This window comes from Meriones unguiculatus, chromosome 8 (genome assembly GCF_030254825.1).
Source record: "Meriones unguiculatus strain TT.TT164.6M chromosome 8, Bangor_MerUng_6.1, whole genome shotgun sequence".
Lineage (NCBI taxonomy): Eukaryota > Metazoa > Chordata > Mammalia > Rodentia > Muridae > Meriones > Meriones unguiculatus.
Window position 1 is genome coordinate 22,654,913 of NC_083356.1, and position 22,439 is coordinate 22,677,351.

Here is a 22,439-nt window from a genome sequence, read left to right on the forward strand (position 1 = left end):
CTGTGAGGCTGGGGTGGAGCTGGGCAGGGACCGTAAGGACAGGGAGGAGACAAGCTCTTAGGTCTTACTGCTCATCCCAGAGTGCTCTGCTTCCAGAGCTGGCTCTCTGCACCCTCCCACCAGCTACCTGGGGAAGGGTCACCTGGAGAGGGGGTCATTTTTCCAGCTGGACCGATGGAAAAACTGAGGCACAGAACATACCAGTGGCATGCAGGTAAGATAGAGATACAGGTGGTTTCAGATCCTCCCTCCAGGGCATCCCAGGGAAATTGGGAACAGTGTCCCCAAGACTCAAGAGTGGAGGAGGCTGGACCACTGTCAGGAGAGAGAACTGGGCCAGAGCCTGGGTATTTAACTATGGCCAGGTGGCTGTACATGCGGAGGTGCAATTAAAAATCAGTCAGCCTTTATTGAACGCCAAATGCATACCACGCGTAATCACGTTTAATCTCCGTGAGAGCAGTATGGGAACAATTCTGTCACCAGGTCCACTTTGCAGAAAAGTGAAGAGGCTTGTCCAGGGCCTCCTACCTCTGACCGGATGACACATTTCCCGTTTGTCAAGAGCACCAGCGACCCAGTATGATTAGTGATACCACTTACTTTCGCCCTCAAAGGTGATCTGGTGAGCAGGAGAGCAGCCCTTCCCCTCAGTCAGGGTTCCTGGAGCAGCTCGGAAAGGAAGCTATTTGATTCAGTGCCGAAGACCCAGAATTCAAGGCTGGCTGTGTGCCCTGTGTAGGCTTCTCTTTAAAATGGGTTGAGCTCCACAGGCATTTACCATACCTGAGGCTGTGCTGCAAGCCCTGGGAGATGGCCCAGAAAGTTGTCTTTGTTTTGTTTGCTGAAACAGCATCTCACCGTGTAGCCCTGGCTGGCCTGGAACTCATTAGGTAGACCAGGCTGGCCTGGAACTCACAGAGACCCCCCACCTGCCGCTGGAGCGGCAGGAGTAAAGGTGTGTGCTACCACACCGGGCAGAGGAGGCCTTCCGGATTCAAGTGTTCACTCCCTGTCCGCTCTTGCGCCATCCTCTGGACCTTGGCTCATTGGTTCAGAACCTTCCAACCTCTAGAGCGGATTCCAGGTACTCCGTCTCTCCCGGCTGGCTGTGTAGCCATCTTCTGGGTGGACATTCTTGCCCCATTGTCCTGAAGGTGAGAGCAGCCCTTGCTCATCTTTGTAGACTAGACTTAACTGGAGTTAAGCCTATCTCTAGGCAGGTCGAAATCCCTGCTCTTGGCCTAACACCGGAGTTAAGGTTCTGACTCAGTTTCCCCTGAAAAACAGAAGGCAGAGAAAAGTCCTGAGATCCAGGCTTCGGGAGTGAGCATCCCTGAATTTCTCAGATCTTTCTCCTCTTCTGCTTTTCCATAGTCCCCTGCCTGCCTCCAAGGCTGTGCCGGGAGCGCAGGGGTTAACCCTGCCAGAGCCCTAATTACCATGCTGGATGCAGAACAAATGGCTCCCAGCTGGGGAAGGGAAGGGGCGCTGCTGCCTGGGAAGGACTTGCCTGGGATTCTGTGCTGACACCAAGCCCTAGGGCTGTGTGCTGTCAGGGCTCAGCTGCCCCGACGTCACCCTTCCAAACTGCGGGGGAGAGTTGTGGGAAGAAGGTATTTGCGAGCAGGGCGCTCTCTAGGGAGGCGGGAGGACTCGTGCTCTCGTGGGGTGGGGGGGACTCAGGCTGAGATGGGGTACTTCCCGCTTGGGGTTCTGTGAGCAGAGAACCTTGGACTGGGTGAGTTGGCTTGGCCAAGAGCCTTTCCTGGGCAGCACACTTCCTTGAGCTCCACACTCTGGCTGGATTCTCTGCTCACCGGCCTAGTGTGCCCAATCCTCTGAACCATCCACCCGCAGCTGCCTAGCCGAACCCTTCCCACCGACCTCCTCACCCTCCACCCATCCATTCACCCACTCACACTACTCCCCATCTCTTTATCCATAACATATACCCATCCAGTCACCCAACCATATCCCAACTCCTCCACTGTCCCCCGGTCACCCATCCACCCCCCCACCTCCCCATTCACAGACACTTTGTCCCTCAGGCATTTATTCTCACTCTCCTCCAGCATCCCTGACCCCTGCCCGCCCAGCTGTGCGTGGTCATAGTCAATTACTCATTTTACTTTCCATTCGGTGATTCCCTTACACAGACTCACTTGTGGCTTCTGCTGGTGGCCCCATCTCTGAGCCTGTACACCAACACACGCACACACCACTACCACGCCCACAATGGTCAGGGTTATCACAAGTAAAGATCCCTTCACCTGGACCCAACCTCAAGAAGACAGGCGCCTTCTTCTCAGAGACTAGACTCCAGCAGGAGCTTAGACACACATGGACACCTCAGGGGAGGGGACAGCATTGGGGTCCCCAAGAGTTTTGTCCTGTGAGATGTCCTTACACCTAGGGGATATTGCCTTGGGGCCATACCCCAAGCTCTCCCTTATAAAACCCAATACACTTAAAAAAAAAAAAAAAAAAAAAAAAGGACAAGGTCTCACTACGCAGTGTTGGCTGGCCTGGAACTCACTATGTAGACCAGGTTAGCCTTGAACTCACAAGTGCTGCGATTTAAAGGCATATGCTACTAGGTCCAGCCCCAGGATTAATTTCTTCTCTTTTCCTTTTTTAAACTGCTTTAAAAAAATTAATTTTATGTGTATGTGTTTTGCCTCCATGTACATGTGTGTATCATGTGTGTGTCTGGCACCTGCTGAGCCCATAGGGTGCTGTATCCCCTGGAACTGGAATTGTAGATGGTTGTAAGCCACCATGTGGTGCTGGGAACCACGCCCCTGTCCCCCAAAACTTGCTCTTCGTTTTTGTTTTTCTGAGACACGGTTTCTCTGTGTAGCCCTGGCTGTCCTGGACTTCCTATACAGACAAGGCTGGCCTCCAAGTCACCAGTGATCCACCTGCCTCTGCCTCTGGGATTAAAAGTGTGTGTCACCACACTCGGCTCTGAATACGCCTCTAAGTCAGGCAAAGTGTGGTTCAACTTGCCCCATTGCCCGCCACGGGCAGGGAGACCTTCAGCTCACAGACCCTCTCCCTAGGCCTCAGCTGCACAGTCTGTGACAAGTTACAGATGTCACAGCCGGCCATGGCCAGGAAGGGGTGGCTGCGGTTGCCATTTTCTTTCCCCATTGGTGAGATTCAGCCCACATGTGCCAAGGGAAGAGCTGCTGGGAGTAGCCCTGGGCGAGGACTTGTGGGGACTGTAGGGGAGACTTGGGCAGTGGCTGCTTTCTGGTAGGGAAAACAAGAGGTTAAAGGTCAAAGGAATCAGGAATGGCAACACTGATAGGGAGGCCTCTTGGAGAAGGTGGCATTTGAGCTGGGGGGGATGGGGATGAGCTTGGGCACACCTAAGGACACTCCATGATCTGGCCAGGTAGAAGCCGGGCTGCTTATCTGCCTTGCCGTAAGGTCACAGGGGGCTGTCATAATTCTAGGAAGGCTTCCTGGAGGAGGATGAGGTTCTATTTAATAAATTTGCAGGAGGCTGTGTAACTAGAAGGCTTGAAAGCCAGGCCGAGCACGGCATTTGGAAGTGTGGCATGCATGCACACACGTGGCCATGGCGGTGAAGCCTTATCGGAAGAGGACTGGGACCTCGGCGTTGGGCTTGGCCTGAGGGCCTGGTGACCACAGATGAGTGTCAGTTTGACAGACCTAGCTATTTCTCAAGCCTGGGCGTGAAGGGGTTCTTAAGAGCCACAGGGCCAAGACAGGAGTTTAATCCCGAGGGTTTCATGGAGTGTGGGGCTTGAGGCCCACGGAGCAATAGCTCAAGAGACAGCTGTGGAGCCGGAAACGCCTCTGGAATTCCAGGCTCTGGGAAAAGGGCGAGAGCTTGGATGAGTTTTCTCCTGAGGACCCTTCTGGGCTCTGGGTTCCTAACTCCCTGGTCCACAGGGAAATGGGGGTGGGGAAAAACTCCCCCCCACACCTCACTGGCTGTCCTCCAGAAGAACAAGACATTGGGCAGTGTGGGGTGGGGGAGGGGTCTGAGGAAGGATGTGGGGCTGGTTCCTCGACCCCACCCTGAGGAGGACAGATAGACGGACGGACACAGGGGAACATGGGATGAGGGGGGTCTGAGGCGCCTAACCATTGCAGAGGATGGAGAGGACATTAGAAAGGGTCAGGGCCAGGTGACCCGTTGTCCCCTGGGTGATGGGACTGAATTCTTCCAAGCTGGACAGCCCCGGGATGGAAGGGTGGGGAGGGGTCCAAATCCAGGAGACCTTTGTTCTTTACTTGAGGGGGGTGGGTGAGAGGGGAGGGGTGGGGGGGGGACAGGAAACACGTTAAGAGTAGAAGAAACAATAGCCTATTCTCTCTGGTCCAGCCTGGCTGGAGAGATAGGCCTTCGGGCTGTGGGCCAGGCCTGAGCCCCCAATCATCACCAGCATGGCCCCTCCGGCCTGGCCCCGAGATGAGCAAGTATATCGGAGAGCCTCCCTCCTCTTCCCTGTGGGCTCTTGCCCATGGGGTTGGCACTCTTACCCAGTGGCACTCTTGCACTCTGGATGCTGCCCCTGGTTCAGCCAGTGACACCCCTGCTCGCTCCTCACTCCGTCCCCCGCGCCACCCCCACCCCTACCAGGCTTGCTGGCTCCTGGCTTCCTGCTCCCTCTGCGGAGGCTGGTGATGGGAGGAAGATGGTCAGGGGCCGGATCCTGCTGCTGTGTGCTGGGAGCTGGCGGGTTGGCTGAATTCTTTCTCATCCTCACAGCCCATTGTCCAGTGAGGACACAGGGCCGAGGGGACGGAGCCACTTCCTCCTCAGCTTCACATCACTGGGCATCGCTCTGGGAAATGGGTCTGTGGCCTCTCACATGCTGAGGGCACCCAGTCATCACTCCTGCTGATTCTCAGGTATCAGAAAGAGTCCCACATGTACCCACATCCTCCTGGGGCAAGAATGGCTGAGGCTTGGCTGTCGCATACATCCTTTGGACTCTAGAGAGCTCACCACTTTCCTGAGAAAGTGAATTCCAGCAGGCAAGATGTCTTCCTGAAAAGCAGAATTCAACCCCTCTAGCTTCCGCTCACGGTCCCTCCCTCCATCCCAATTGCCCTGGAGTTCCCTCTTTCAAGTGTCAGAAGGCCTGGCTCCAGCTAGTCTTAGCTGGGACTCCTGACTCCTGGGCAAGCTTCCTACCCTCCCTCGTCTCAGTTTGTCTGTCTGTAAAATGGGAAGAATAATGCCTACCATCAAAGAAGCCGCTTTACAAGCTCAGGCTGGGGTGTGCGTCATGGTGACCACAGCCCACCCGGGCTTAAGGTTTTGTCATGGACTTCGTGTCACATCCCAACAGACTCATTAGGCACCAGGTCAGGAGAATGCAACAGGGCGAAGCCATTGCCTTTGAACTCAGGAATTCACACTCCCAGCTGGCAGAGGAGGACTCGCGGCTTTGACAGTTTTATGTGTGGAGAACCCTTTGTGAAATCACACAGACTCCACAAGGGTGGGTGTCTCACAGGTGAGGAGAACCGGAAATCGGCCCAGAGTGGTGCTGTGACTTGCCTGAGGTCCCACGGCACCTCTGTGCTGGGGAATGGACAAGTTGCTTGTCAGCAGGCCCTTAAGGGTTAACCGTGTTGACTGGGGCCCAGAGCAGGCCTGGGAGTCTTCTGAGGAAGGGAGGAGTGTGTGTGTGTGTGTGTGTGTGTGTGTGTGTGTAGCGGGCCATCCTTTCTTCTGGGTCTCTAAGGCAGCCTTGGTGGGCAGTGTGAGCTCCAGCCAGCCTTGTGTTGACTCAGCGAGGTCTCCTGCCAAGGCTTGCTGGCCTGAGCCCCCGAGGGAGGCACAGGCCACATTCTTTGCCTGCCAGAGCCTGGGGGGGTGGTGAAGTGGGGGTGGTGGAGAGTGGCTGGCACCTCCTGGTGGAGCCTGTGTGCCTGGGAGGAGCAAAGGGGTTTGTAGAGACTCGGGGTGAAGGGTGGGATGAGGCGGGAAATGCTTTTCAGGGAGCCAAGGCTGGGTACACAAGGGGCTACCTCAGGAGAAGTGGGGTCGGCCTGGGGTGAATGGGTTAGGCTGGGGGAGGAGGTGATCCGGGTAAGTCATCGTTCTGCCTTCCTGCCTCAGTTTCCCTACTTATCAAATGAACATATGGTCATAAGCCCTCCTTGCCTTACCTCACACTTCTGGGAGGATCAAAGGCAGGAACAAGTTGGTCCAGAGTGAGCACCCGGCGTCGTCCATCAAGGGAACATCACACACTGGCCTGGCCTTCCTCACGAAGTGAGTGAGGAAGAAGGGACACGGGGCCAGCCCAGAGAGTGTACACAGTCAGTCTCTCTAACACTTGGCCGCTCCTTCTTCCTCTCATGACAAACCCCTCAGGGGTCTGCAGCCCCTGAAGGAGTCAGAGACCAATGGTCTTCTTTGCTTAGGCCACACCCACGTACCTCTGCCTTGGGGCCTTTGCACCTGCCATTCCCTCTCACTCCAGTGCTCTTCCCACACAGCGTAAAGGCCATCTGCTCCTTCAGATCCCTGTGAGACCACGGACCTCAGTGGACTCCCTCCAGCCCCCTCCATAGCCCAACAGCAACTGTTCACTTATGCTCCTGCTCTATACCGGGACTACCATACCCTGACCATCTCCCCGCCAGCTCCGTCCGCTCCGTGAGGGAAGAGACTGTGACTATCTTCCTCCTGCATCTTCCCAAGCTTCCCACGATGCCTGACGCCTTTTATTATCTCCCGTTACAGGGGGGCAGCCGAAGTTCCAGAGAGGCTCCGTGGTTCCCCTCGCCAAACAGCTGGGAGAAGATGGAGCTCCCACCAGGCTGGCTGCTTGGATTCTAATCGGAGTCTCTTTCCACCACCTCCTCTGCAGGCCCCTGGGCTCCCCAGCAGAGAGCGTGTGCCTCCTTGCCATCTCCTGCACAGGACCGACATGTACCCCCTTTCTTCTCCCAGTGGATGCCGCGTCCCAGTTTGTTGGGTTGGATGTGGGGGAGACAGGGACTCATTTTGAGGCCCCTGGATTTGATGCACAGTCCAGTTGCTACCCTGTCAGGAGGCCCCTCTGCCTCCACTAAAGGACAGGGGCCAGTGCCTCGGGCCTGCAGTCTGGGCATTCCAGGACTTCCTCAGCAGCTCAGCAGGCCAGCTGGCCTCGAAGCCCTCCCAGAATTGCCCAGCAGCTGCAGGGTGGCCGGATGCCCCGCCCGGTGCCTCTGGGCCCAAGCCCAGGCCGCAGGCTCGCTGTGGCTGGCATTGCTCCTTAGGCTCAGGCAGGAACACCACAGGGATTTTAAAAATAAAGGGCCTTGAGACAGTGGCCTGGCTCGGGCAGCCAGAGCTGGGGCGGGGCCAGACAGGGACAATGGTGGCGGTGGTGGGGGAATGTGGAGCCTTGGGGCTGGCCACCAGGGCTGCCAGGCCAGAGTGGCCCACCGTCCATCCCTTCAGTGGCACTGCACTTTCATGAGGAAATGTGGGGGCCAGCCGATTGGCTCCTTACCAAGCTTTACTGAGTACCTACTATGCGCAGGACTACGCTGGATCTTTCAGGGTCTGGCTCTCCTCAGCTGTCACCCTCTCTCTCTCTCCCATCCCCCTCCAGACCATTTCAATCTCCCTCTCTCCTCTAGCCCAGCTAACAGGAAACACAGCCGGAGAGGTCAAGAGTCCTGGGCCTTCAGAGCCCAGTGTCCACACAACACGGAGCTGTCTGTGAAGGGGGGGCAGGCGCTTCCTGTTTACAAGAATCCCAAGGACCCTCAGGGGTGGTGCTTGGGACAGGCCTGGGGGCAGCCCCTCTGCTCTGGCTGCCTGGGAGGGGCCTCCAGGACATCAGCCAGCTGGGCTCAGACCTGCCCTATATGGGATAGGAAGTGAGGAGCCTTTGGAATGAGGGCTGGCTGGAGGAGTTGAGTTATCTAAGCATTCGGGGCAACGTCCTAACGTCCTGGGCCTCAGGCCTCAGGCAGGGCTTTCTTGAGTACCCTCTTTCCACCTGGACCCCCACAGCTTCTTTAGGGGAGAGTTGAGGAGCCTGGAAGAAGGACAGATCCGTTCTACCTACAGGAACCACAGACTCAGTAGAGGCTGGGCCAGCTGTAGGTCCCCAGGGATTGGGGACCTGGGCCCCTATCCTCAGTATGGGCGAAGGCCGGATCCTGGCTAGCTCAGACTCCCTCACCTTCGCTGAGACATCCTGGAGGGTGGGCGTGCCTCTGAGGCTCAGGACCCTCGGGAGACGTGTTTCATAGCAAAGCTCCAGGGCCCTGGTGTGACGGACAGCAGGGTACAGGGCACAGCTCAGCTCCCCTGCAGTCACGCCAGCCAGCTCTCCGTGCGGTTACCCAACAGGTATTGATCCAGGACCTGAAGGTCAGGGCCTGGCCCGGTGGGAAAAGGCCAGCCGTGACAGCAGAAGATTTGTCTTACCACTCACCTAACTGGAAAGAATTCAGTGCCCCCTTCATTTGTTTCTGTTCTTCTCCACAGCCCCCTGGCTCAGAGCAGCAGAGACCAGCCCTCAGGGCACACTCTGTAGGCCTTTGAGGCAGCTGGAGGGAGCCAAGATGACAGCAGGAGGCAATCACAGAGGGCTTCTCGCAAGAGGCAGAGGCTTCCCACCAAGGATTCCTGAAACGTAGCCTAGGAAACAGCTTGGCCAAAGGTGGGACATTTCTAGAGAAATTTAGCAGTGTGATGGGACTGGGAGACAGGCCCAGGAGAAGGAAAAGAGGTTGGGGGTGGGGGTAGGGTGGTGAGGGGGTTGAAGTCCTCTGAGTTGAGCTTCCCATGCAGTAGAACGCCCGCCCTCTTTGGTCCCTCAGGAATGCAGCATGGAGGCTGATAAAGGAAAGGTCAGGGGCACGGTGTGTGTAGGGGGTTGCTCTGTGGCAACAGAGGGGCCTTTAACCTGGGACTGGCCCTGGGATGAGCTGCAGCCTCCCTAGGCCAGCTCTGCCCTGAGGGCTGCCGGGACTGTTTGTAAAGGCTGTGCTGAGGCTGAAGGGATATCCGGCCCTGCCAACATGCCGTCCGGCTGTGTGACTCTGGGAAAGTCGTTAGCCTTGGTGGCTTCAGTGTCCCCCTTCCCCACCGCACCCCACCCCGGTAAGATGGAGCTGAAAGTAATCGCCTCCGAGGCCCAATTAACTAACCGCTTAGCACCGGTTTGCCCAGTGCTTGCGCCATGCCCCGTGCTGGTTTGTGAGTGTTATTTTCAGGGAAGGAAAAGTTGGTTCTGGTCCAGAGACACGCTAACAGGTGGGTGGGAGGTGATTAACCAGGAGAAGCCTCCAGCAGAGAGACATGACGCTCGGTGGGGTTTCCCAGGCTTACAGAGCCAAGGAGTCTCCAGAAAACACGTACTCACGCAAGCGTGCGCACACACAAACACACACAGGCACACAGGCACACAGGCACACACACACACACACACACACTCTGCCCCCTCCTCTGACGGACAGCTTGGGGACACACAGAGGCCACAAGTGTGGGACACATTCTTCTCTGACACATCTCCTTGTGAGATCATTTTTTTAAAGGTATCTTGTTTTATCTATTTATTTACTTACGTATGTACCTATTGTGAGTGCACACGCTCATTCTTCTATTTTTTTTTTTTTTTTGAGATAGGGCCCCTCTGTGTAGACCAGGCTAGCCTTGAATTCTCCGAGACCTGAGCTCACCTGCCTCTGCCTCCTGAGCACTGGAATTAAAGGCGTGTGCCACCACACCCCACACCAGCCTGGGGCTCAGCGATTGGTTAGACTAGCTGGCCAGCGGGCACCAGGAGACCCCTGCCTTCATCTCTATGGCTCTGTGACTATAGGAACCAGTGTTGTCTGCTGGGCCATGTGGTGGCGAATGCCTGCAAATCCCAGCACTAGGAGGCAGAGGCGGATCAAGACCAGCCTGGTCAGTAGAGCAAGTTCCAGGACAGCTAGGGTTACAACAGTGGCAGGTGGATCTCTGTGAGTTCGAGGCCAGCCTGGTCTACAAAGTGAGTCCAGCACAGCTAGGGCTACACAGAGAAACCATGTCTTAAAAAACAAAACAAGTAAACAGAAAACAATTAAAAATTAAAAAAAAAAAAAAAAAAAAAAAAGAAAGAGGACATAGGCAATGGAGAGCTAAGCCCTGGACCTCATGTTCTCGAAGCAAACACTTTACCAACTGAGCAGTCTTTGCTGGCCGGCAAATACCCTCTTTTCTTTCTCTTCTTCTCTTAGTATTTATTTTATGTAGATGAGTGCTCTATCTGCATGTACACCTGCACGCCAGAAGAGGGCACCAGATCTCATAGGTGGTTGTGAGCCACCATGTGATTGCTGGGAGTTGGACTCAGGACCTCTGGAGGAGCAGCCAGTGCTCTTCACCCCTGAGCCATCTCTCCAGCCCCCAAATACCCTCTTTCTAAAGCAGTCTTTTATCCAGTGCACCCCGCCTCCCTCTTGACGACTCCCTGATGCTGTGGGTACTCGTTTCCTCCCATTTATTGGGCAGGAAACTGAGGCCCACAGAAGCTAAGAAACATGCCGAAGGTCTTTACCCCACGGACTGTGAATAGTGTGTTTGGGGTTCGAGTCTGGACATGGGCCCTTGGTTTGAAGTTTCCCTAAAAGTTGCTGTTCACTCCTTTGCCCTTTAAGGCCTTTGAACCCAGAGATGGCTGCTTCTGCCTACACAAGACATGGGCAGGTGGTTTGTGAACCACCTAGGCTGAAGGTTCCTTGGGGACAGGTGGGTTTCGACCTGGGGTAGGAGACGTGGGGCCGTGAGAGAGACTGCTCCAACTCTTCCTTACCCAGAGCTGGGCTCTCGCCTGGATCCTGTCGGTGAGGCTTGCTGTGATGGCGGCAGCACTGAGGATGGCAGAAGGAAGGAAGGCCAGGATCTCGTCAGCACCCGGCTTGCCCCACCTGACACCCAGCGTGCCCTGGCTGGCGGCCACAGTGATTCACCCCAGCTCTGAGCCCCAGTTTCGCCTGTAATCAGGAAACGGCTGCTGGAGAGCCTGGGGCACTTTCTGCTGAGCCCAACACCCTCCCAGGAGCCCGGGGAGAGGCTGAGGAGGGGAGCTGAGGAGGTGGCCAAGGGCCTGGAACCAAGAATTTGCATAATTTGTTCTTTTCTTTGAGGAGGGTGAGAAATCCCCACAATCCCATTTCCCTGGAGACCGCCCCATCCCTCATCCAGTCCATCTTCCCCTGCGCCAATTGCCAGAGCCCTTGACAGAGCGGGGCTTTCCAGAAGCTTCCCTGGAGAGAGACCACTGTGGAGAGACTTTTTGCTGGGGTCATTCTGAGAGCACCTGGGGTATGGTCAGCCTTGTGAGGCCTCAGCTTGCTTAGAGGCAGCACCCGAAGGCTGGTACTGCTCTGAGCATCCTCAAGAGTGAGTGTGCTAACCAGCAGCAGCATGGCTCAAGAATCTGTACAAAGGCCCAGAGGGGACATGTTGAGTACCACAAGGGGATGCCGGGGAAGTAGGATTTGAAGGTACCCTCTTTCCCTCTGGACAGTCTCCTTGGGGAAGCAGGGAGCCTAGGCAGACTTTCGTGCCAGGGCTGTGGAGTGGCGATCGGCAGGAGGGGCCAGCCCAGGCACAGAGAGGAGGGGGGAAGTAGCGCTCGGATTCGGGGGAAAGATGGGGAACTTTGGGTACCCCCACAGAGATGGCCCAGTGAGTAAAGTGCTCGCTGCTCAAGCCTGAGGACCTGAGCTCCAGCTCCCAGAGCTCATGGAAGCAGCCAGGTGAGGTGATGTGCCTGTAACTCCGGTGTGTGGAGGGAGGCAAGGGCGAATCTTGGTGTGTGTGGAGGGTGTCTCCCTGGCCAGCCAGTCTAGTCAGCCTGTGAGCTCCAGGTTTAGTGAGAGACCCTGTCCCCCCCAAAAAAGAGCTGATGAGCTGGCTCAGTGGATAAAAGCTGTCCCCTGACCTCCAGGCACGTGCTGTGCCACACTTGCACAACCCTGTTCTCTCTCTCTCGCTCTCCACTCACTAAAGAAATAAATAATTTAAAAGAATAATGTGGAGACAGATAGGGGAAGACAGTCAGAGGCCCAGTGAGGAAAGGGAGGCCACCGAAACCCCCGGAAACAACACGGCAGAGATGGGAGGGCCTGCGTGCGGGCAGTGTGGAGGGTGAATGTGAAATCTGGTTGGGGAAAATTGTGGGATCAGGTGTTGGGAGCCTTGGGCTTCTTCCCAAAGATAATTGAGGGAAATGTTGGCAGGCGGGCTGAGTGGCGGGGGCTTTCAACAGATCTTCAACATGAACGAATGCCAGTCTCCTGCAGCCACTGGAACAAAAAGAGCAGGAGGCTGCTGGCTAAGGCAACAGGAAGAGGCTTTCTGCCTCTGCGGGGCAGGAGGCTGCGATCAAGGTGTGAGCGGACCCTACAGGCGCCATTCCTTCTCCCGACCTCCCCTGGCTCTGGGCTGCTCCATGTGACCTTCCCTGGGTTTTCTCTTGTTCTAAGGAGACTTGTCATTGGACGGAAGGTTACCCAGGTCCTAAAAGTCATGGTCACAGTCCCAGGTTCCAGGTTCAGGGGGGAGCAGCAATAGCCCAAACCCGCACACTGTCCCCTGTTCCCCGCCTCCTCGAGGTGAGGCCCCCTGATCCCTCTAGCCTGGCCTCCTGATCATGAACTGGGTGGGCCTCACGCACGCACGTGGCCACTACTGGGGCAAAAAAAGTGTTAAAATAACTAGCTTAGCCCTTCCATCCCGGCTCCGGGGACCTTGCGGCAGCAGCAGCGTGTGGGCTGCGGGCGCCACCTTGTGTCCGTCTTACAGTATTGCAGGAGTACTCTGACGCAGTCTTGGCACCTGTAGTTCCATAGGCGCAACACATACGAGTATGTATTTCTATAGAGTATGTGAGGAGGCCCCACGAACCCCCAGTGCCACCCTGCGTCAACTCCCCCAACAGGGATCCTGACCTCTCGGACCTTAGTCTGGTTTTGTTCTCTGTGGAGAGGAACCGCGTTCTAGTTCTGGTTGGTGTCTTGCGCTTGGGCGTCTAGAAGGACTCCTCCACGGAGTTGCGGTAGGTGAGCGCTGACTGGCCTGGCTGCGTTTGCTCCCTGGGTGAGGGTTCCCCGTTTCCTTTCATCAGGTCTGCTCTCAGTAGCTAGATATTCCAGCGGCAGCGAGGTGCTGCGCCCTTCCGGGAACGCATGCGCACACTTCTGCGGAGAAGCGAGCTGCTGGGCGGAAGGGTCTGTCCTCCCGGGACCTGCTAGCGGATTTTCTCAGGGGAGGCTTCGGTTCACCTTCTCACCGACAGTGTTCCACACACTCTTGGCGACTCTTAGTAGTTTCTGTCCGTTCTCCCCCCACCCGCTTCTGAATTAATGAAACCACTCAGCTTTTGTTTGAGACAGGGTCTGCCGTTGCTCTGAACCTTCAGCAAGCATACTCCCTAGTTGGCCAGGGAGCCCTAGGCCTCTGCCTGTCTCTGCCTCCTGTCTCGCTATAGCTGCCATTACAAACACCAGCATGCCCAGCTCTCTCTAATGTGACGTCTGTGGTATTGAAGTCTAATGCTGCGAAGCGACAGCCTTACTGACTGAGCCTTCTATTTCTTTTCTTCTTCCTCCTCCTCCTCCTTCTTCTTCTTTGGTGTCTTTGAGACAGGGTTCCTGTACCCCAAGCTGGCCTTGAACTCTCTATACAGCTGAGGATCACCTGGAACTTTTGATCCTCCTGCCTTTACCTCCTGGGTGCTGAAGTTAAGAGCGTTTGAAAACCCTCCCTTATTTATTCTGTTCTGGAACTTGAATGCGTGAGCTCTTGAAGGCAAGAGCTCTGCTGATTGAGCCACAACTCTCCTCTTGTTTTTATTTGTTTGTTTGTTTGGTTGGTTGGTTGGTTTTTGGAGACAGGGTTTCACTGTGTAGCCTTGGCTGTTTTGGACTTGCTTTGTAGACCAGGCTGGCCTTGAACTCACAGAGATCCACCTGCCTCTGCCTCCCAGAGTGCTGGGATTACAGGAGTGCACCGCAGCACCCGGCTTTGTTTTTGTTTTTGTTTGAGACAGGGTTTCTCTGTGTAGCCCTGGCTGTCTTGGAACATCCAAGTGTTGGGATAAAGGTGTGCACCACCGCCACTGGGCTTGTTTGGGTTTTGGTTTTCCGTCTCTCATTTTTAAGATCAACCCTTAAGTTGCTTTTGCCGCAGCCATGAGAAGAGTAAGTGTTGCTAAAATTCCATCGCAGGGGGAGAAATGAGCAACATCTGCCCCTTCCCCCACAGGGTCACGTTGACAAACCAGCGCACAGTTCCACCAGCGGTCACTCTGCGGAACCAATGGCTTTGTTGGGCTTCCTTATGGAGGGGCTACTTACAGGGGTGTGCGTGAGCCTCCGCCAGAAGCCTTTGCTGAGAAAACTTTTACCTGTCAGGGGCGAGGGCTAGCCCATAGCTGCAGACGGAGCCCTGTGCCGGCTAGTTTTATGTCACCTTAACTCAAGCTAGAGTCATTGTGGAAGAAGGAACTTCACTTGAAAAAATGCCCTGCTTGCTTGGCTTGTGGGCAGGCCTGCGGTGCTCTTTCTTGATTGCTGATTGATGTGGGAGGGCCCAGCTCACGGAGGGTGATTTCGCTGTTGGGAAGTTGGTACCGGATGAGATGAGAAAGCAGGCTGGGTAGAAGGATCCACATTGGCTCAGGACCCCCAAGACCAAGTTCTCAGCACAAGGGAGATTTATTTGTCCCAGAAGACCAAAGGGAAGGGAACAAGAGAGAAAGACAGCAGAGGGAGAGGAAGAGAGGGAAGGGGAAGGGCACAAAGGAGAGGGGGAAGGGGTATTTGCTCCAGAAGGAAAGGAAAGACTGCCTCTGGATAGGCAAGTGAGAGTTTACAAAGGTGAAAGGGAAACCCCCATGTTAGGATGAGGTGTCTAATTTTAATTGGGCACGTTAATTAGGTGAGCCGAAGGGGGCTTTTGATTGCTGGACTTCACTACATTGAGAGCTGGATCTTGGTAGTCAGCCTCGGGAGGATGAAATGGCCACACGGGAACAGATCCTCGTGGTTAGCTTTAGGATTGTAATCTAATGGTTTTTAGCAAAGTGGAGGGAATGGGGCGGGGGGGCAGGGGCCGGGCCTGGCTGCCACAGCTGTGTTTGCCACGCTTGGTCCTTCCACTGAACAAACCGTGAGGAGTAAGACTGAAAACAGGACGTGTTCGAGGTCTCTGCACCAGCCATCCTCAGGTTCCTTCCCTGTTTGAGTTTCTGCCCTGACTTCCACGCTGTAGTTAGTGTGAAACTGTCAGCTGAAATAAACTCTTTCCTCCCCATGTTGCTTCTGGTTAGGTGTTTCAGCTCGGCAATGGAAGCCCAATTAAGACACCAGTTCCTTTCCATACCTCCCCCCCATAGACTCTAGTCTCTCCCTAGGCCACATGCAATTAAGGCAGAGTAGCATATAATACAAGAGTAGCTGGCTACTCAGGTGAGGCTCATGGGCACCCCCCCCCCACCAACAGAACCGTCCCCGAGGGGACATAAAGAGTCAACAAGTCCAACTGGGTGAACCCTTTTGCAATGGGCAAAGCTGATTTCCCCAAGATGGTCATTGCTTGGCTTGGAGTATAGTCAGTTAACGTCAAGTGGTTAGTCTTTCTGGCTTTGGTAGGAAATGGTTCTTCCAAGGCCATGAGTCATCTTGCTTTGAATCCTCAGGTTCTATTGTTTTAAGCATTTTAAGCAGAATCAGATCTGGAATTTCTGTTCTTGATCTGAGTTAGCAAGCCCACTACCCTCACCTGCCAAGGCTCAAATCCCCTATTCCCTGGAGCCTGTGAATATCACCTTCCACGAAAAGGCTTTGCTGGTAGGATTAGGTTTGGGAATCTTGCGATGATCCTGGATTATCCACACGGGCTCAGATTCAATCACGCACATAAGAGGGATGAGGAAAATCTCACACACCTACACATCACTCACACACACATTCACATTCATGCTCACACGAGAAGGTATATAGAAGCAGAGCAGAGAAATTGGATATATGCTCAATACCTGTAATCCCAGTGCCTTGGCTGGATGTGGAGGCAGGAGAATTGCTACTAGTTCAAGGCCAGCCTGGGCTACGTAATGAGTAACAGAACTACGTAGAGGAGATCCTTCTTTTGTCCACTCCCTTCCTCCCTCCCTCCCTCTCTCGTTTATTTTGAGACAAATGCAGCTTCTTCCCAGGAGCCTGCAGAGGGAGTGCGCCCCTGCAGATGCCTTGACTCTGGCCAAGATGCAGATGTTGGTCCCCAGAACTGTGAAGAAAGAAAAAGCCACCAGTTTTCAACTACAAACCAACTTTGTGGTGTTGTTTTTGTTTGTTTTGTTTTGTTTTAAGATTTATTTATTATATATACATACACCTGCACACCAGAAGAGGGCACCAGATCTCATTATAGATGGTTGTGAGCCACCATGTGGTTGCTAGGAATTGAACTCAGGACCTCTGGAAGAGCAGCCAGTTTCTTAACCTCTGAGCCATCTCTCCAGCCCTACAGTGTTGTTTGTTTTTGTTGTTTGTTTGTTTTTTTTTAACAAAACATTGTTTAACATTTATTTATTTGTGTGTGTCTTCATATTTACTTGAGATAGGATCTCACTATGTAGCCCCGGCTGGCCCAGAACTGTTGAATGTAAACCACGAAGCACCACGTACACAGATTGGAATCAGTTCTCTTCACTGTGTGGGTTTCCAAGTCAGGCTGTCAGTCTTGGTGTGCTTTTTTTTTTCTTTTTTCTTTAGCCCCGGGAAGCTAAGAGTCAGCACATCCTTTTTGTAACTACCCAATGGACCCCACCCTCGGTGTGGAGACCATCTTCCCCAGCCATGGCCTTTGGCCTCTGTGGTGACTCATGTGTCTGGGGTACCTGGCCCCATACTGTCAGTGAAGACCCCACATCTTATTACTGCACTCAGCTCGCTTCTAGGGGCTTTCAGCTTTTGTCCTCTGTGTTTGTATTTTAGACAAATGGTTTTTCTTTTACATTTCCGTGGAAACTTTGAAATCAACTCAGATCTCATTTCATTTCCAACTTAGTTCTCATTTAATTTCAGCAATGCTTGACTTTTTGTTGTTTTGAGATAGGCTCTACTGTAGCCTGGCCTGAATTACTAATCCTCCTGCCTCCACTTCCAAGGCTGAGATTACTGGAAGTCATCACCATGGCCAGCTCATAGTGACTTAAAAAAAACAAAAAACAAAAAAACAGAACAAAACAAAACAAAAAAAATACTGAGCTATGGACCGGGCATGGCAGTGCCTGCCCTTAATCCCAGTATTCAAGAGGTAGAGGCTGGCGGATCTATGAGTTCGAGGCCAGCCTGGTCTACATACATAGCAAGTTCCTGGCCAGCCAGGGCACCTAATGAATTCTATTTCAAAAAATAAATTGAGGTCTAATACACACATCATAAAATCCATCCCCTATATTTTTTTCCTTTTCCCACAGGGATTAGCCCCAGTCGTCTCACAAGCTGGGCAACGCTCTAGTCCTGGCTTCCATCCTCAGTGCCCTCCGTCCACCTGTGTGGAGTACCACAGTTGAGGTGGGTACAGACGATTCCGAACGTGAGGGTTTTTGCTGTCAGGCCTCACGGCCTGAAGTTCTGTTCCAGGAAGCACACGGTGGATGACGAGAACGGACTCCCCAAAGCTGTCTTCTATCACACAGGTCATCGATGTGACACACAGCCGCCCCTCCCCCACAGTGAATACAATAAATAAATAAAACCTGGTGTGGCCTGTGCACCTGTCATCTCAGTGCCCTGGAGGCAGAGGCTGCAAGACCAGGAGTTCAAACTCACCCTCAGCTGCTTGGTAAATTCGAGACCAGTCTGGGTAACACGAGAGATCCTGTCTCCAAAACCGTCATGCATGCATTCATGAAGACAAAGTGGGCATTTTTGTGGATTCTCATGTGTTTACGTTCACTGCCAATGTCCAGTCCCTGAATATTTGTTTCCTTCCCAGACGCCAGCCACCTGGTCAAGCTGGTATGCGTTGGTATGCGTTGGCAGTCTCCCTTCCCGGAGGCAGGAACTGAAGCAGAGGCCACGGAGGAGCCTGCTTTCTTGCACAGCCCAGGCCCACCTGCCCAGGAGCCCAGGAATGGCATCCTCCACATCGGGCAGGGTTCTCCCTCATCATCAGTTAGCAATTGGACATGCCCACAGGACAGTGGGCAATTCCTCCGTTGAGGTTCCCTCTTTCTGAGTGACTCTGGTTTGTGTCAAGCTGATAGTTAGTGCAATGGGGGAGATTTTTTTGTGTAAGTGTCCTCAGTACTTCTCCCCCACCCCCAGTGTTGGGAAATGGAACCTGGGGCCTCCAGCGGACTAGATGAGGGACTCTCCATTGAGCCACATCGCTAACTCTCTTAGGGAACTGAAGAGATGTAAGGTGCCTCTGTGCCTAAGTTTTTGGGGACCTGCCAAACCGTTTTCCACACAGCCCATGCTCCCGCCTGCGATGGTGCCTGCTCTGTTTATCTTTTGGAGCAGGGCCATGTGGTGGTGTGAGCTGTGTGGCTCTCTCGCCATCTTTCCTAATGACTCACGCACAATGCTGTTTTGTACTTTTCATTGTTGAGGTTCTTCACGTCTTTTGTTGATTTGTTCTTAAGAAGGTTGTTTTTGTTTGTTTGTTTGTTTTTGTTTTTTAACTCTCACAAATGTTTCCACCCTTTCCCTTTCTTTCTTTTCTTTTTTTCAATTTTTTTTTTTTTTTGATAGGGTCTTTCTATGTAGCCCTGGCTGTTCTGGAACTCATCATTCAGACCAGGCTGGCCTCAAACTCACAGAGATCTGCCTGTGTCTGCCTCCTGATGGGGTGAAATGAAATGAATGGGCCACCCAGTCTAGGTTTCTGTTTTGTGTGTGTGTGTGTCTGTGTGAGTCTTCGCTTCTTGCTATGTTGGGTAGAGACCAGTTAACTGCTCTGCACTGAGTCACAACCCTAACCTCTTTTTTTTTTTTTAAGATTCTTTTAAAAGGCTTATTATTATTATTTTATTTCTGAGTACCCTGTGTGTCTGTATGCCACACGAGTGCAGGGATCTTAGAGGCCAGAAGAGGGCGTCAGATCCTTCGGAGCTGGAGCTTCAGGCAGTTGTGAACCACCCACCATGCATGCATGCTGGGAACTGAGGTCCTTTGCAACAACAGCATGTGCTCTTAGCCACTGAGCTGCCTCTCCAAGCCCTTTTCTTTAAAACAAAACAAAACGACAAACAACCAGACTGTTTTAAAAATAGGAATACTAGATTTACAGCAATGTTGCATGAGGATGATAGAATTTCCCATAGAGCTTCTCTCTGAATCAAACTCCCACAGCAGAAAGGTGTGTTGGTTATAACGAATGACACTTGCCCCCGCCTGAGTCACCTGTTGGCGTCAACTCTCCTTCACTGAACCTCTGGCAGCCCCTTACCCCTGTGGTCCCTGGAGTTTTCTCAGACATTATAAGCTGGGATGAATAATAACTTGTAACTTGAAAGCAGGTGTTTCACTTAATCAGGGTCCTCCGAGGCTTGTCATTCTTCATTCTCTCTCTCCCCCCTTCACTGTCTCTCTCTCTCTGTTCCTCTTGTTTTTGAGACAAGGCCTCACTACATGGCATAGGCTGGCTTAGATCTCCTTGTTATTCCTGCCTCCATCGCCCAAGTGCTGGGTTTAAAGGTGTTCAGCATCACAACTGGCTCTTGCCTAGTCTGTCCTTTCTCTTTGTTTGTTTGTTTGTTTGTTTGTTTCTTTCTTTCTTTCTTTCTCTCTCTCTCTCCTTCCTTCCTTCCTTCCTTCCTTCCTTCCTTCCTTCCTTCCTTTTCTCTCTCTCTCTCTTTCTTTTTTCTTTCTTTCATTCTTGGAGGCAGGTGTGGGGGTGCAGTGGACAGCATCTCATTGCTCTCCAGCTCCCTGTGTAGCCAAGGTTGGCCTTGAACTCCTGAGCCTCTTTCTTTCACTCTTCACTTCCCAGGCGCTGGGAGTATCACCAATACTCCCATTGGTGTATTGTTCCATTTTTAGCACAGAATACTATTCCATTGTCTGGAGACACCCTGGCTTATCCATTCATCTACTGAAGGACATTGTGCTTGCTCCACGTGTTGGCAATGATGAGTAAAACTGAAAGCAACACGAGTGCAGAATTTTGTGCGGATGTTTTCATCCTGGGCAAATGCCACAGAACATGACTGCTGGATGGCGTAGTCAGAGGACGCTTCTTCTTATCAGAAGTTAAATTGGGCTGAGTGTGGCGGCACCCCCCTTTAATGCCAGCACATGAGAGGCAGAGGCAGGAGGACCTCTGTGGGTTCAAAGCCAGCCTGATCTGTATAGTGAGTTCTCGAACAGCCAGCGCTGTGTAGAGAGACCCTGTCTACTAGTGAGTCATCCAGGGCTAAATAACAAGACCCTGCTCCAAACACTACAAAATGAAAGACCCCCCGACAAACAAACCACTTAAAAAAGAAGCAAACAAAAGAAGGAGCCCAGAATACGCCCCTCTCCAAACTAACTTGTGATATCATCCTCCCAAGTAGCTGTGCTGTGTTCTTACCAGAAATGACACCGTTTCCCGTCATCCCTCATCCGAGGACAGTCGGTGTTCTGGACTCTGGATTTTTTAAAAAGAAGCTTCCTTATTTTTTATTTATGCCCACACGAGTCCACACACGAGGTGCCTGCAGGTACCCAGTGGGTCCAGAGCGTGTGCCAGCACCCCCAGAACTGGTGTTACAGGTAGTTGTGAGTGGTGGAAACCAGACCCAAAAACGCTGCAAGAGCCACAGGTGATCTTAACCCCTGACTGCTCTCTCTAGCTCCAATTCTGGACTTTGTGTTTCACTCCGGATATCACTGTGTGGCCGTGGCTGGCCTGAAACTCACTGTGTGGATTGAACTGGCCTCGAACTCACAGAGAGCTGCAGGCCTCCTAAATGCTGGGCTTAAAGGTGTGTGCTGTCACACCCAGCACGAAGTTCCATGTTTAGAGCTGTCTCTCTCTTGGTCTCTTGTTACTACCAAGTATCTGTTTTTGCTTTTGTTTTCCAGAGAAGCTTAGACAGACTTCCTATCATTACTCTTATTAAAAATTATGCTGTTGCTGGGTGTGTTGGTGCATGCCTTTAGTGCCAGCACTCAGGAGGCAGAGGCAAGCGGATCTCTGTGAGTTCGAGGCCAGCCTGGTCTACAAAGTGAGTCAAAGACAACCAAGGCTACAGAGAGAAACCCTGTCTCAAAAGCCAAACATAAATACACAAATAAACAAACAAATAAAACTATGTTGTTATTACTTTATGTGTCTGGTGTTTTGCCTGTGTGTTTGTGTGTGTTTGTGTGTATGCCTGTATCCATGGAGTCAGAAGAGGATATTGGATCCCTGGGGACTGGAATTACAGACAGTTATGAACATCCCTGTGGATTCTGGGAATCAAATCCAGGTCCCCTGGAAGAACAGCCAGTTCTCCGAACCACTGATACATCTCTCCAGCAAATCCTATTAGTACTTATAATTTAATAACCTAAAAACCACTTCAACATGGTCGAAAAGCTATAAAGGAGAGTGGAATTAAATGGAGTACCAGCAGGACGGCCTCTGAACCCCACTGTCTAGTGTACCTGGTGTCAGTTGACCTTTGCTCTTTCTCAGACATGGTGATGTTTTTGTAAAATTTCAAACACCCTGTCTCACTTCTGACAAAATATCTTAAAAGAGCAACAGGAAAGAAGGAAGGAAGGAAGGAGGGAAGGAAGGAAGGAAGCAAGGAAGGAAGGGTGGGTTTATTTTGGCTCACAGTTTGAAGGTTACAGTCCATCACATTTGGGAAAGTCCTGATGTCCCTAGCTTGAAGCAACGGGTCTCATGGCATCCACAGTCAGGAAGAAGAGAGACAAATGCCTGTGCAACCCAGACCCTCAGCTCTGGGAGAAGCATCACCCACTTTTAGGGTAGTCTTGCCACCTTAATTTTTATAACCCTTCATGGGTATGCCCAGAGACTGAAGTAATCCAGATCTGTCCTCTCTGGGTGTGCCTGGGGCCTGCCTCCTGGATGATCCAGAGCCTCTTTGGTGGGTTAGCATCATTACCCATCATACCTGCAAGAGACTGATGGGCAAAAATCTTGACACTCAACGTGAGGGAGCCGAGGCAGGAAGAACCCAAACTCACTGCAGGTATTGGTGGGATGGCGGCTGGAGCTCACACTCTGTGAGTTAGAGGTGTTTCTTAGAGCCTCTGTGCAGGACTGGGCCAGGCTACACACAGGATCTTCTACAACAGTGAGTATGGCTAGTCTGTGAATGCACGCTCTTGGAGGGAAAAATCTCACTCGCTGACTAAAGGCACTAGACACACACCAGCACATAGCGCTCAGTGCATGTACAGGAAACAAACAAACAGGTGGAATGAATCCT

At 52.8% G+C, this 22,439-nt stretch overlaps 2 long non-coding RNA genes across 3 annotated transcripts; one reads left to right on the forward strand and one right to left on the reverse strand.

Annotated features, from left to right (window-relative positions):
• Window positions 1-405: 405 nt before the first annotated feature.
• LOC132655799 (uncharacterized) lies at window positions 406-8,319 on the reverse strand. Of its 2 annotated transcripts, XR_009593656.1 has the most exons (4): window positions 8,181-8,319; window positions 6,163-6,256; window positions 4,522-5,032; window positions 406-1,279 (listed from the first exon to the last, which is right to left on the reverse strand). It is a non-coding gene; the product is annotated as an uncharacterized LOC132655799 (long non-coding RNA). The 2 variants fall into 2 exon arrangements; XR_009593655.1 differs by lacking the exon at window positions 8,181-8,319 and having other exon boundaries at window positions 6,163-7,414.
• LOC132655798 (uncharacterized) lies at window positions 8,219-21,278 on the forward strand. Its single transcript, XR_009593654.1, has 3 exons — window positions 8,219-8,350; window positions 8,489-8,663; window positions 17,478-21,278. It is a non-coding gene; the product is annotated as an uncharacterized LOC132655798 (long non-coding RNA).
• The last annotated feature ends 1,161 nt before the right edge of the window (window positions 21,279-22,439 follow it).